The sequence below is a fragment of the Anastrepha ludens genome, chromosome 2 (genome assembly GCF_028408465.1).
Source record: "Anastrepha ludens isolate Willacy chromosome 2, idAnaLude1.1, whole genome shotgun sequence".
NCBI classification, from domain to species: Eukaryota; Metazoa; Arthropoda; class Insecta; order Diptera; family Tephritidae; genus Anastrepha; species Anastrepha ludens.
This window is the reverse complement of record NC_071498.1, coordinates 21,073,690-21,088,240: the sequence shown is the minus strand read 5'-3', so window position 1 is coordinate 21,088,240 and position 14,551 is coordinate 21,073,690.

Here is a 14,551-nt window from a genome sequence, read left to right as displayed (position 1 = left end):
ATTTTATTCACTTTGAAGTGACTGGGCTCACGAACAATGGCTGGTTGTAATTTTCCAGCCAAATATAACGCAATCACACTATTGCGTTTGAATTCCATCACAGAAAAAAAAAATTCAACAAAACTGAGACGAAAATGGTTTTGCTGGCTTATAAACAATATGGCCCTTATTATGAGCAACATTCGATCTTCGACTGTAGTCGAAAGTGCTGATCGAACGAATTTTCATTTGGTATTATGGTGCTCATTCGTTGAAGAATAGGACTATTGTGAATTTCGATCGCTCGACGCATTTACAATAGATAATTTTTTCTCAGCTGATACAGCAAATCAAAATAAAAGGACAACCGATTGTGTTGAAATTCTTTGCTAACAACATTTTTAAAAGTTTAAAAAGTATTTTTTGTGAAAATGAGTACAACGGGGTTGTGGTTCTACGATTCATCGGACGATGAAAGATTAGTGGAACTAGCTAGAAGTAGAAAACAGTTGAGGGGCGCATCCAACCCCCTAGAAATGGCTTCCACTGAGTAAGATTAGAATTTTCAAAATGTGTTGACGTACTTAATATTACAGAAATTTCCTTACAGATTTTTAAAGAACTTTATATTATGTAAAGAGGCGTTTATGAACCTACTGTCCAGTACAGAAAACCAGTTGCAGCAGTGCACCCGAGCCAAATCCATTCCAAATATTTTAAAGCTAGCCACAGTTCTGTGATTTTGTGCTCAGGGATCGTACCAATTTAGTATTGGTAATGAAGGTATGCTAGGATTTGCTCAACCCACTGTGTACGATGATGCTGAAGATATTGAAGGGGAGTCAAATAACGGAGAAGCAGAAAACATAAGAAATGAATTTCTTAGAATATTATAGAAAAATCTATATTATAAAGTATTAAATAGAAACCTTTACGCCACAGTTTCTGTTTTATTTTTGTTACACATTTTCTTTATTCAATTATTCGTCATTCGAAAAAAAATGTATTTCAGTTCCTATACGTATTTCAGCCCATGCCTGCCAAGGGAAAATAAAAATGTATTTCTATAACCATCACAAAAAAAAACCATTATTAACCTTAATCCATTTTGCTGCCCTTCTAACTGGTGGTCCCAAGCAATTCAGCTCCGTTGTAAATTCCTTCCATTTTTTTGCTGCTTGAACTTTGGTGCACATCCCTTTTGCGAATTGTGGATTCTCTTTCATTAATGCAACTAGCCTTTCTAATTGCGGTTTGGTACTCACGATTTTCGACCTGCATACAATTAACAACATTAGTATATATTTATTATTTGGTTACTCTAAAACCATAAATAATCGCAAACAACTTACATTTTAACAAGTTTTCCTACAATACGCTACACAATCGAAAGCAAAATTGCATTCGACTCTAAATTCGGTATACAACGAAAATTTCGACAGCATTGCACCGCTCATAATACCAAATTGACATTCGATTTTCGATCTTCGATAACCAACGAATATCGAAGATCGAATCTAACTCATAATAGGGACCTATATTGAACTGTCATTAGAACAAATTTGACGTTGATGTCATGAGCTATTTTACAGATACAAGCAGTGTGAAGTTGGTAACACTTCATATCGTTCACCCTGTATGTGGTATCGTTGTCTCTATATGCGAGGCGGCTTCCAAACTTAATTTAATCTTGATCAAAAAAATTAATTAAAGTTGTTATATGATTGCATTTTCTGAGCGTTGAATTAAAAATCGAAATGTAGCTGGTAATCAGCCAGTGATACCTCCAACATAACTGGAGAAAAAAAAACTTGTTGCGATATTTCTAATGCACATTAAATTATTTTATTTACGAACGTGAATTCTTTTCATTTCATTTCACTTTTCACAAAACATTTTTTTTTTGTATTATTAATCCCAGCGTTTAAAAACGTGGTTAAAAAAGCGCTTTTGAATTCTTATTTTCACTATACCTGAAAGATCTATTGTGCCCCACTCATGGCTTCAGTATTTCTCTGTGCCCAACTACCTCAATAAATTTTCGGACAATGGCGAGCCGTTTCTGTACGTATTTCGCACGATCATCTGCATCTGTATGAACAAATCCTAGCAAATCAAGTTTTGGATGTGTTTATGCGCGCATTTTGAGGACGCACTAAGGCTAGAAGTAAAGGAAGATATCCTATTTCCAGATATATGTTTACTAAAGCAGTGTTGCCAGTTCCCGAATTATAACTAAATTTCCGCCACTTAATTGCCACATCTCGTATTTATAATTAGGTTCATTCATAGACTAATGTGAGACAAGTGATTCGATGTGTTTTGCTTTTTAATTTAAGAAGTTCAACGATGGATATTTTAATAATTTTGCTAAGCAATAACTCCATTTTCTAAGAGATTCTCTAATGAGACACAACCTTTCGCACAAACTGTATGTATACAGTACAATTACACTGTGGAACAAATTCAGGTTAGCAAAAATTAGGTCCATTCTGAGAGTGGCGGGTGAAAATAGAGGCGAAATTAGAAAACCCGTATCGCGCCGTTTTTTTATGTTAGTTCGAATTTTTTTTTAATCGGCCTTCGAAGTTTGCAGTCAAATGCCGATTTTCAGTATATTGTTTCATAAGTACCACAAAAATTTTCGAAATGAATTTTTTCAAAAATTGTAATTGTTGCACAGGTCTCTAGCAATAATTTGGCTTTTACAGATTGAAAAAAAATCAATTAGTCAACGAGTTATAGCCAAAAATCCATATAAACAATTTTGCTCCGATTTCGAACTTCGAAGGCCGATTAAAAAAAAATTCGAACTAACATAAAAAAACGGCGCGATACGGGTCTTCTAATTTCGCCTCTATTTTCACCCGCCACTCTCAGAATGGACCTAATTTTTGCTAACCTGAATTTGTTCCACAGTGTTACACTGATACAGTACTAGCAGGTATTTGGGGCTCTACCGCACCACCAAATTCCACTTGAACTCAATTGAGTGAAGTCAACAATAGATTTTCGAAATATGCAAATTGTATTAATCTCAGAAACAAACATTCCTTTACCAATGCAAAAGCAAATATTTCTGATGTTTCTCACAACCCCCTACGCAAATGGAAAAAACTATGCGAAACTTAATTTTTCAAGCATCTTACTCTCAATGGAATTTCTTTACAAATTCGCATTTATGCAAATTCCACATTTCGTATGGCACATGTGACCGCAACAATATGCCCTGCCTAATGGCCACCCATAACGTTCATGGACACGCCGGAAGCAGACTGTCACTCATTATGTAATTTGTTGTTCGCGGTTTCGTCAGCTGTACGCTGTACGACAGAGCGTAGACGCAATGAGAAACTATGTTTCAAAAAAATGGCACTATTACTTAAGCCATTAAGAAATTATATTAGCATAATTTTTAAACTGCAATAAATATAAAATTAAATGTAGAGCGAACGAGAGAGGTATGGGTATGGGTTACTTTTTCATACATTCGCTCGCAATTTGCAGTTAAATATACAATTTTACGCCAAGAGGAAGTATATGCAAACTTTTATGCGCGTACATGTATGGCAATTGCTTAGAACATTACAAACATACAGACTTACATACACACCCCATAGAGGAAATCGCCAGCATGGAGCTGTGAATTTGGAACTAGTGCGCGTCTCTTTTCGGTACGCATCTCCAGTTTGTAAAGTAGTTTCGTTAGACGGATTAGGTTTAATAAGAGTTCACTTGGTGGCCTCAGAGGCCACAATTGTCGTGATCTTGATCGATTTCTCTTGTTTTATCCAAACATGCCCTTTAACTAGTCCAATCCTTGGGTTCAACCAATCAGCTTCTACAAGAGGGTTGTGCTTAAAATATTTATGTTTTCGAAGCAGTTGTTTTCATGAAAATTGATACGAGGTGCAAGGCATTCGCCAGAAATGTTTTCCTCATCTCAGTTTCTACAGAATTCGCCAACCAGCGCGTCACATCTAATGGTCATATAGCTAATAGTGGATTTTCCCATTAATATCTCCAGGATAAACCGAATATTCGTTCTTCACAGCCTCCACGAGTTTAATTTTCTTCCATGAACGCAATACGAGGGTTGCCTTTTAACAGAGTCACTTTTGCAACACTACGTGAAAGGAAAAGTTTGGTATTTACATATAATGTTTTTACTTAAGAGCTTTTTTTTTGTTCCTTCTCCAGTTGTGTTGAAAAACTCATCTCGCCAAAAAGATGGAATTAACTTAAGAAAATTTTCGTGCGATGAGTTATTACGATTTTCGATGTGGATTATCGAGACAGAGGTGGATTAATCAATTTGCTTTTTTTAGCGTTGAAGCAACACATTTAGCCATTGTGAAACGCTGGTGCAACGAGTTTCAATGTAGGCGTCGATGCTTGCTGGGCGCATTGATGAATTTCATGAAGATCGTCCAGATCGGTTCCGTTGTCAGAAAGAATCGATGATGTGCCTCGTTTGATAACGCAAGATCGTCATGTGACTTGGGACATAGAGACATACTTGGATAATAGAGGGAGCAGCATACATTAAACATTGCATGCACATTTGGCCATCAAAAAGATTTAATACTTTGGCAATTGCCCAAAAAAGCCTCGTGTTGACTGGTGTAAAGAAATGTTGAAGAAATTCAGCCGCGCCGGTCGGTGACATCGCAACAGCTGATGTGTCTTAGACACATGAGCCAAAAACAAAATAACATTCGACGGGATGGGCGTTCCAAGACTTAGCCTCATTCAACAAAAATTGCTCGTGGAAGAAGCTTCTCAAAGCAAATGGTCGCCTATTTCGGAAAGGTTCGGAAAATATGATCATGTCGCAACTATGTTACTAGAGAAACTTAAAACAGTCAAGCCTGAGTGACACACAAACTCTAAGGTGTCAGAAGTTTTCGGAGAATTAAGCAAAACCAATCGCCGAAGACGAGTCATCCTTCACCAAGATAATGCGAGCTCTACGTATCGGCTTACGCAAGAGAGTCTTTGAGCACTCGAAAGATCGAATTACTAAGTCATCCACCTTATAACGCTGATTTGGCACCCAATGAATTTTTTTTGTTAACGATCAACAATTACAAAATGCGAGGTAGATGTTTTTCAACGTCCGAAGAAGCTGTTGAAGCCTTTAAACAGCTCCTTTTGGAGGTTTTCATTTCTGAGCGGCAAAATTGAGTTGAAAATTGCTCTAGCAAAGGCAGGGCACTCACAGAGAAAGTGATTAGTGCTATCCGCCTCCTCCAAGCAAGACAGTTACACTGGGTCCTTAATGATTCCAATGGTGGTCATATGCTAACTTTATGGGTTGTGTCCTGTAATAATGCCGACCATCAACTGAATGTCTTTCCTTCCAAGTTTTAGAAGAAAGTTCGGTAGTTTTCTGTTCGGACTTGCCACAAAACACTTTGCAGTTCTGCAGCGTTCTAGACCGGGCCATCGCTCTTTATGTAAATTGCATACATAATCGCTGATCCAATAAATGATTCCTGCGGAACTGATTCCGATTATTGGCTGTGGCCCTTGTGCTGGGGGAACTGCTGATTCACGGTTGGCCAATTCATCGGAAATTCGGAGTGTCCTAGAACCCATATAAGTACAAGCCTGTTTTGTCTTGCGACAAAATTAAGCTTCTTCTTACATTCTTGAACAACCTTTGAGGTTTGCTTCGCGTTCTCCAGGGCCTTCAGTGCAGCCTGACTGTCACTGAAAACTCCAATCTGTTTCCCGCTCCATCTCCTCTCGATTACGTATTCGGCTGCTTTGAGGATGGCAAAAACTTCCGTTTGGAAAACAGTTGCCATTTCACTCAGAGCATAGTGATACTTATTACTATCGTTTAAGTACCTCCCGGCTCTAGACCCTATTTCACTCTTGAACCCATCGGTAAAGAAAATATCCGCCAAACCTCCTTGAATGCATTCTGGATTGTTCTATTGCTCACGCAGTAACAGTGGATACTGCTCAGGTAGCAACTTAAAGATTTCTCTGTGTCATGAAGTTCCGTCTTCGTGCAGGAACCATATTTATGGAGTCTACACATTGCTTTTATTGCTTCCTGTTGTATCTTAAGATCCAAGGGGAGCAAATCAAGCATAGCATTGTACTCAGGCACCTGTAAGCATAAACATACACTTCTTTGCAGCCTGTATAGTTCCCGGAGTGTGGACTTAACCATGCTCCGTCGCCACCAGACCACGAATGCGTAAGTGTTGATTTGTCTGATAAGTGTTGTGTATATCCATAGAACCACAGCAGGTTTCAGACCCCAGGTTTTACCAAAGGTTTTATCCAGATTAGTCTAACTACTCTTACTAAGTGATCCAGCCTTTGGCTTCAACTTTTCAGCAGGGCTTGAAAAATCGAACTTGATTCGATCGAACGCGCTTATCCCCAGCGCACTTGCATGCTTCCTCATTTCTCATAACTTGAGTAGTGAAGTGGTTTGCAATGGGCGAAATTGTACTAGTTCCGAGCGAGAAATGTGTTTCTCTAGCTCAGGTATTCGCAGCGGCCTACATACCCTCCTATACATATGTATGTATGTATAATTGAATGCCGGCATATCTGCATGAATGAAGATTTATTTATGTTGCATTAAATTTAGCCACTTTGTCTGTAGTTAGTTGTGCATGACCCCCTCCGCCTCCCTCTTTATGCTGTGCTCCCCAGTGCAGAAACTTTTTCCTGTGGGTTAATAAAACAGAAAAACTTGAAAAAACAGAAGCAAATTAAAACACACACACATACACACATACGTGCATATGTGTTTATGTGTACAAGAATCGCTGACATTTATATGCTGTGATTTTGTCGCCACGCTATGCTCGTAAATTTCAACCGAAAAGCGTTAGTTAAGTATGCACTGTAAATACCAGCAGCAATTTTTGTATGTCACTTTAATTTACGTAAAAGCTGTTCTGTTCGCTTGCTATTTATTTATAGTGTTGTTGTATGCTATTTTTGTTATTTGGCTAGTTAAGTTGGTTGTGCGGTTGTGCGGTTGTTCGGGTTTCCTTTGCACTAAAGCGACAAAACTTAATTAAAGAAACACGCAGCAATGAGTAAAGGGGTGTATGGCGTGCATGCGCACACATGCATATACACAATGCGTAAACTTGCTTGAAATAATAGTTAAAAAGGTGCGTGAGGTTAACCCAATAGGAAATTATTGTATCTCATTCAATATACATATATTACTTTGGGGAAAAAGAAATCCATTATTTTCGCGGTAGGTGGCTGTAGTGGTCGATATCTCGTAGAGTATTGAACAAACAGTTCAAAGTTTACGCTCGTTGTCAAGCTGGCATTTCACACTAAAAAAAATTATTTTGCTATTTTTTGTTTGATCTATTCAGTTGTGAGTTACAGGGTGCTACCGATGGAGACCAATAAAGCGAAAATTCGGTTTCAGTTTTTCTTTGATAAAAGCGAAAATGCAAGCCAGGCTGCTGAAATTGTGAATGGTGTCTATGGTGCCGATGCTGTAACAACTAATTACGTGCAATTTTGGTTTCGAAAATTCGGTGCAAGCATTTTTGATGGTAAAAAAAGTGTCGATAGTGTCGAAAATGTCGATAAAATCACAGAAATAACTGAAGTTGACCGGCGTATTGGTAGTCGTAGCATCGCTCAGGAGCTAAAGATCGGCCATAAAACAGATTTAAACCATTTGCGCAAAGCTGAATTCAAAAAGAAGCTCGATGTTTGCGTGCCATAACAATTAACACCAAAAAACATGATACATCGAATTTCCATCTGTGAAGCCTTGGCCAAACGGAACGAAATCGACCCATTTCGTAAACGGATGGTAACTGGGGATGAGCAATGGGTCACATACAACAATATTGTGCGAAAACGATAGAGGTCGAAACGTGGTGAAGTACTGTGCATCTGGTGAGACTTGAAAGGAATAATTTATTATGAGTTGCTTCCGTACAGCCAAACACTAAATTCAGATCTGTATTGTCAACAACTGTACCCGGGTTGAAGCTAGCGATTGAAAACAGAAACGTTCAGAATTGAAAAAACAGAATAGTTGTTGTGTTCCATCAGGACAACGCAGAGCCACACACCTCTGTAGTGACCCACAAAAAACTCCAGGTGTTTGATTGGGAGCTTTTAATGCATCCACAGATAGTCCGGAACTGGCACCAAGCGATTAGTACCTTTTCTCTCATCGCAAAACTTCCTGAGTGATAAAAAATTGGTATCAAGAGATGATTGTGAAAACCGATTACTAGAATTTTTCGCCATTGAGGACAAAGACTTTATGAGAGAAGCATTATGCAGCTACCTTTAAAATGGCAAAAATTATACAACAAAACGGTGCATATTTGACTCTAATCGGACAATCCAAAACACCTTAAAAAGTTTTTTTATATACAAATTTATATTTATATGTTTGTACGTATTTTAACAGCTGCCAAACCAATCATCGGATTGCAATTAAACTTCGTCAACTTATTCCTTACAATTGCCGGAAGGATATAGGCATGGTAAAATTTATATAAAATAAGGGTGCGGGTACCTCCCATACAAAACATTTTTTTAATATTACTTATTTCGGTGCCATTCGTGCCTGAATACTGGAATTTGTACAAGGACATAAAATATTAATACCTTAACGGTTCAGAAAAGTGGGCGGCAATCATAAAGGAAGCGTGGCATTACTCATCTAAATGAATATCTTACAAGAATGATGCTACGTTAAGACCGGTGATTTGGCCACGCTTCTATTTTGCACACTCTGAATAGCCACAAACAGTAAACGGACTGCGCTATTCCTAGACTCACCCTCGACAGACTCTTCAAGACGAGCATACCGTCAAGAAGGGAGTGTCATGGAGAAAGGGGGAATTAAATTTCTATACAGATGATTCCAGGCTAGACGATAAGGTTGGCTATGGAGCAAAAATCAATAAATATATAATCGTATTGCCAGGTGGCCATTAAATCCATGGAGGCAGTTGTACTAAGATCAAAGGTTGTTCTGGAATTCCGGACAGCACTAAATGACATGAGTGACGTATTCAAAGTCAGCCTTATTTGAGTTCCGGGGCACAGAATTATTGAAGGAAATTGTAAAGCCGATGTGCTAGCCAGGAAGGTCACTACTTTTCAATTGCTCACTGATATAAGTACCATTGGGATACCTATGGTCACGAGCAAATTAATAATTGAGAAAAATATTAATCAAGAAGCCAATAGGGCATGGAGAGATGAACACACACGCGCAACGGCTAGGCTAGTGTGGCCGCAAATAAATAAGAAAAAGAAAAGGAAACTTCTTACACTTTCAAGAGAGGATATCTCTAAGGTTGTGGATTGTGTAACTCGTCATTTGCTATTTGGCAGGCATTCCTTGAGAAGTTTTCTCCCATGAATACTGTAGAAGTTGTAGGGATGAGGAAGAGAAAGAAACAGTTGAGCAATTTCTTTGCAATTATCCAGCGTGATCAGGTTTTCTTGGTAGATACTTTTTCAATTCTCTTACGGAAGTGTCTGACGTGGGGATGGGACCAATCCTGCGTTTCAAAAGAGCCATAAAATGGTTCCAGGAATAAAAATAAATAAGATTCCTACGTCGCACAGTGGTATCACAACGGACTTCTAAGATCCAAGTTAGTTGGTCTACCCACCGACTACCACCATAACCTAACCTAACCTTAATGTCCACCTTGAGCCCTTCTACAGGCAAAGTCCGTCAAATAGTCGAACAGTCGATTCATCAATGATTAATTATAGAGAACGTCCAGATATCGATGTTGAAGGTTCTGCAGCAACACTTTGCGTAAAATCTCAACAGAACGTTTTCGCTTTGCGTTCCCAATCAATCTGGCAAAGTCGCGTCATGATTTTAGCTGCGAATGTTTAGATTGCCGCCCACTTACTGCTGGTTGCGCAAATATCTCCTATGGGGGTGCTGAGTGATGGATGACCCAAGGTTTGCTTGAGAATAGCTCGAGAATACCACTCCGAAGCGGTCACAATGAAAAATCACGTATTCTGCGCTTTCGTCAGTATTCGGCCAATTTGGACTGAAAGGGCTGCCTGCCAGCGTAAAACGGTGCAGGTACTTCCGAAAAAAGCCATATCCACTAAGCAACTGCGAAAGATGATAGTCGGTGTCTCCATGTTTTCTTCCTAACCACCCATCAACACATGGTAAGAGTTTATAGATCCAATGTCGCTTTGTAACTGATCCCACCGCTGCTGCCACCGGCCAATTGTCAGCAATCGCTCAGCTGCTTTTTGCCTGGTGTGGGGCGTGCCCTTTACCTGCTATAGAGCGGGTTCTTTCATCTGCCAAGAGCTCCAGAGGGATCTGCTGACATCTAGGCGCCACTTTTGAAAAAAATTTTATTCTATTAAGCGGCAAATTCTCATTACATCAGTATTTTCTCAGTTTACCAGAAGTTCAACAAATGTATGGCCGCTAATGGCGATCTCCTGCAGCTAACTTCATTACAGCTTTGGACGCCAATATTGAGAGTACTATTCCCTTGGCTGCATTTCCTACTGTGCAGCTGCGTAGACGCACCGCTTACTTGCTCTGCTCTCCAGTACCTGTACAAATAAATGTGACCGTATTTTATGTTTTTATGTTTTTCCATGCGTGTATTTTAGCTACAGAGTAGCACTTCAATATTTTATGCCACTTGTATTACATATCCTTGTTGTGAATATCTTGCGTATATGTGTGCATTTGTGTGTGTCTGACTGGCTAGCTGTTTAGTGACTTGTTACGCAGAACAACAAATGCAACACATTTACAAAAACGAAATTGCATGAAGTGCCGTGTTTACATGCGTGTCCTCACAATTTATATTTCATGCCATTTGTGTGTATTGCTTATGTATGCGTGTGTGTATGTGACTCCTGATGTTAAAAGAAAATGTTTATCTGCTATGTTAGTAAATGAAAATATATTGCGAAAGTTGTTGAGACAACAGACGGCAGCTAAGAGCAACAAGTAAAAGCAGCAAACTCTTCCACAACTTCTTCGTCAGTATTTTTCTTATTTTCCACATTTGCGCTGTTTGCTTTTTCTTTTTTTTCGTTTTGCTTGTTTTATTTTCTGTCGTTAGCTTCAATATTTATTTGCAAATATTTTCTTAAATGCTCCACTTTAGGTGCGCCCACTTAGGGTGTGCATGGGTGCGAGTGCGGTGGTGTCTGTGTGTTAATTGCAAACACACATGCACAATTGCCGTGTGACACACAAACCCATTCACTTAGAAATATGTCGCATTTTCCAAGTGCACTTTTATGCAGCTGCGCACAAATACACAGGTGCATATTTACTTATTAAAATACACATCTATATATTATACACATTTCTACTAATACTCCTTTCCACATACATATGTATGTACATGCATTTGTAGCTCTAGGTGCCTGGTTAAGTGTCCCTTTAATTTCGCACTCATTCACAGCTGTTGGTTTTACCTGTCAGCAACTTGTGAATTTTCTGTAGCATACATACCGGCGGCTGACAAACGCTTCAAAAATACACCATCGAGACAGGCCATCTCAAACACTTGGCCACATTTATATCACCCGTTTTTTCTCTAACAAAATGATTGCTGCTATAGACAGTCGAGATAGCTATGAAAATTAGTTCTGAGAGTTTACTTTAAAGGCAACAAATGTTAATTTTTGAGTATTTATGAGCAGTGAATGAGAGGTGAAAAATAATGCTATCGAGTACTTTGTATGGAAACCCAAAAACAAATCATAAGACACCGATTGAAACCGTTTTATGTATCGAAGATAGAGAAGTTCGAGATTTAGTTGAGTTCCCTTCCCTCGTGAACCATCAGCCAAAGAATGGCAGGGATGGATGAATTTGACTAGGGCAGGAAGTCAAAATCGAAAACTTAAGCACTCAGTTAGAGATGCCTATTGTACTTTAGACTTAATACGAGAAGTACGGGCGTAAAAGCAAAGAGAGAGAGGTAGTGCATTACAAGCTTAGCACTTCGTCAAACTTCCTTGACTCGCTAATGATTGAAACTGTTCAGATTTTACATTTCAATCAAATTTTCGCCTCTTTAGTCAAATCCGTCAATAATGCCTTTGATCGCCATACGTTGTCGCCATGAGTTGTGCCCCGTAGTCAAATGCTTGGATTCATGAACTTGAATTTTTTTGTCACTTAAAAAACAAACAAATAAAAATATGCTTTCATAAACTCAATTTTTCGAACGGTTTTTTCATGTTCACACCCTGGTGAGAGTTTTTTAATGAGGAATTCAGGTGCTACCTAAAATATGTGAAAAGCTCGTGACTGGCAACCGCTTACTTGTTCGCATTAAAGCTTAAGCCTTTAAAAAAAAGAACTCAATAATCTTCTATTTTCAAATCCAAAGCGTTGCTTATAAAGCGGATTTCAATAGGTGCTTAGAAGGTGTACAAATTTTTATTTTGGTTTTTTATTCCAAAGTTCGAACGCTCTTAAGGAGTTAGGAATAGTCAGAGGCCCCCAAAAATTATGATTTTCCATAATTTTTTTTTTTTGCTAGTCAGTTGCTTTATTTTACAAATAGCATAGACACATCATGCTTCGACTTGACTTTAGCAAACTTTAAAAACAAAATTAATAATTGTAAAAGATATCCCTGTTTGCGTGGAGCCCGTTTCTCCAGAAGTCCCTGCGGTTATCATCACAAGTCCTTGGAGATTCATTCTTTGTTAATTGTTGCATAACCCGAAAAGTCGGATTCACTTTAAATTTTCACACAATATTAAGATATTATACTTTAAGAAAATGCAAATCTGACTACTTCTAACCCCTTAATGAAAACCGCTACACAAGCGTCTGTAATCCATATAATCCATTTTGGTATATTTGCTAAAAGATTCCTGCTTCCTTGCGTAGATTTGGAAAGTCATTAGTATTAACATTTTAAGAGGATATTTTATTTTATACAACTTAAATCAACTTCGATTGTCAAATTTTGTTTGTGTCGGTCGCATAGTAATCGGCTCTCTATACAAAACAGATTTTCAATTGTAATTAGTGCGAAAACTGAAAATAAAACGTTATTAAAGCAAGTGCGAAGGTGTAGTGCTTCTATCGTGATAAATGTGGGTGCTACCCGGGACACCAATAAAGAAAAATAGACTAAAACTTTATAAAATTACCTAAGTTTTGGATGAAGATTTCTCCTTCGTTATCAACATCCAAATCTCCCGCGCAACTTTTTATCAGTTGATAAACAAAAACAGCTGATAATTAACGTCAACATAGATTTTAATTAAGTGTATACCTAAAAGTATACTACAAAAATTAAGGTGTTATAATATTGTATAACAGTTTAGAAGTTCAGAGTTGCCATCTGTCCAATAGAACTTATTAAAATAAAAATTTGTAAACTTTACAATTCAAACAAACAAAAAAAAAAAAAAAAAAATTATAAACATTAAAAATGACCCAAACACCACCTCCAGGAGGTGGAAGGGCCGCGGAACCATCTATAAGTCGGAGTGTTAGAGGTAATACTAACTCAGAGATCGACGATTTAAAAAAGAAATTGAAAGAACTAGAAAAGCTTTGCCTCCAATTAAAAGTTGAAAACCAAAAACTCAAAGAGGAAAGTAATATTTCAAACTCATCCAATACAAAACAAACTTCAAACATAAATCCGGAACAGTATGAGACTGATGAAGAAGATCTTGCACGGGAAACCGACTGGATCCTTAAAAAAAGCAAGAGACAAAGCAAAAAACGAAAGGCTGAAGAATCTCCTGAAATGGAACATATAAATAGTTTTCCACTGAGAATTCAAAATGCCACTGTCATAAATCAAAGTAAAAAGCGTGACCTTCGGCCCCCACCAATTATGGTTTCAAACGTCGAAAATTATCAGGACCTTAGAAATCTTGTTCAAAAAGCAGCCAAAAGTCACTTTGCTATAAAACTTTTAAATAATGAAACATACAAAATTAATGCATCTTCAAGTGATGATTACAGATCCATTACAAAAATGCTCACCATTTCAAATTCATCTTGGTACTTCTACGAAGATAAACAAACACGTCCAATAAAAGTGATGATCAAAAACTTACACCATTCATGTACCCCAATTTCGATAGTGGCTGACATTAAAGAACAAGGCTTTAACATAACGAATGTCGTAAACAAGTTAAAATGGAAAACCCGCGAACCACTAAACATGTTTCTTGCCACATTCGACTCCACCGAAGACATCAAGAAAATTTATGAAATTAAATACATTCTGCATTCTGTCGTTATAATCGAACCAGTTAAAAACTCCAAAGTTATTCCACAATGCAAAAATTGCCAAGCTTTTGGCCACACAGGAAACTTCTGCGGCAAATCACCCAGATGTGTCAAATGCAGCGGAAAACATAAAACTATCGAGTGTACTAAAGAAATGGATGAAAAGCCCAAATGCTGTAACTGTGGTGAAGACCACCCGGCCAATTACCGTGGATGCGTAATTGCGAAAGAGCTTCAAAAAATGCGAAATAAAACTGGTCAGAAACAAAATACGGCTACTGATAATCAGCCTAATAATATACGTCCTGTTAATAT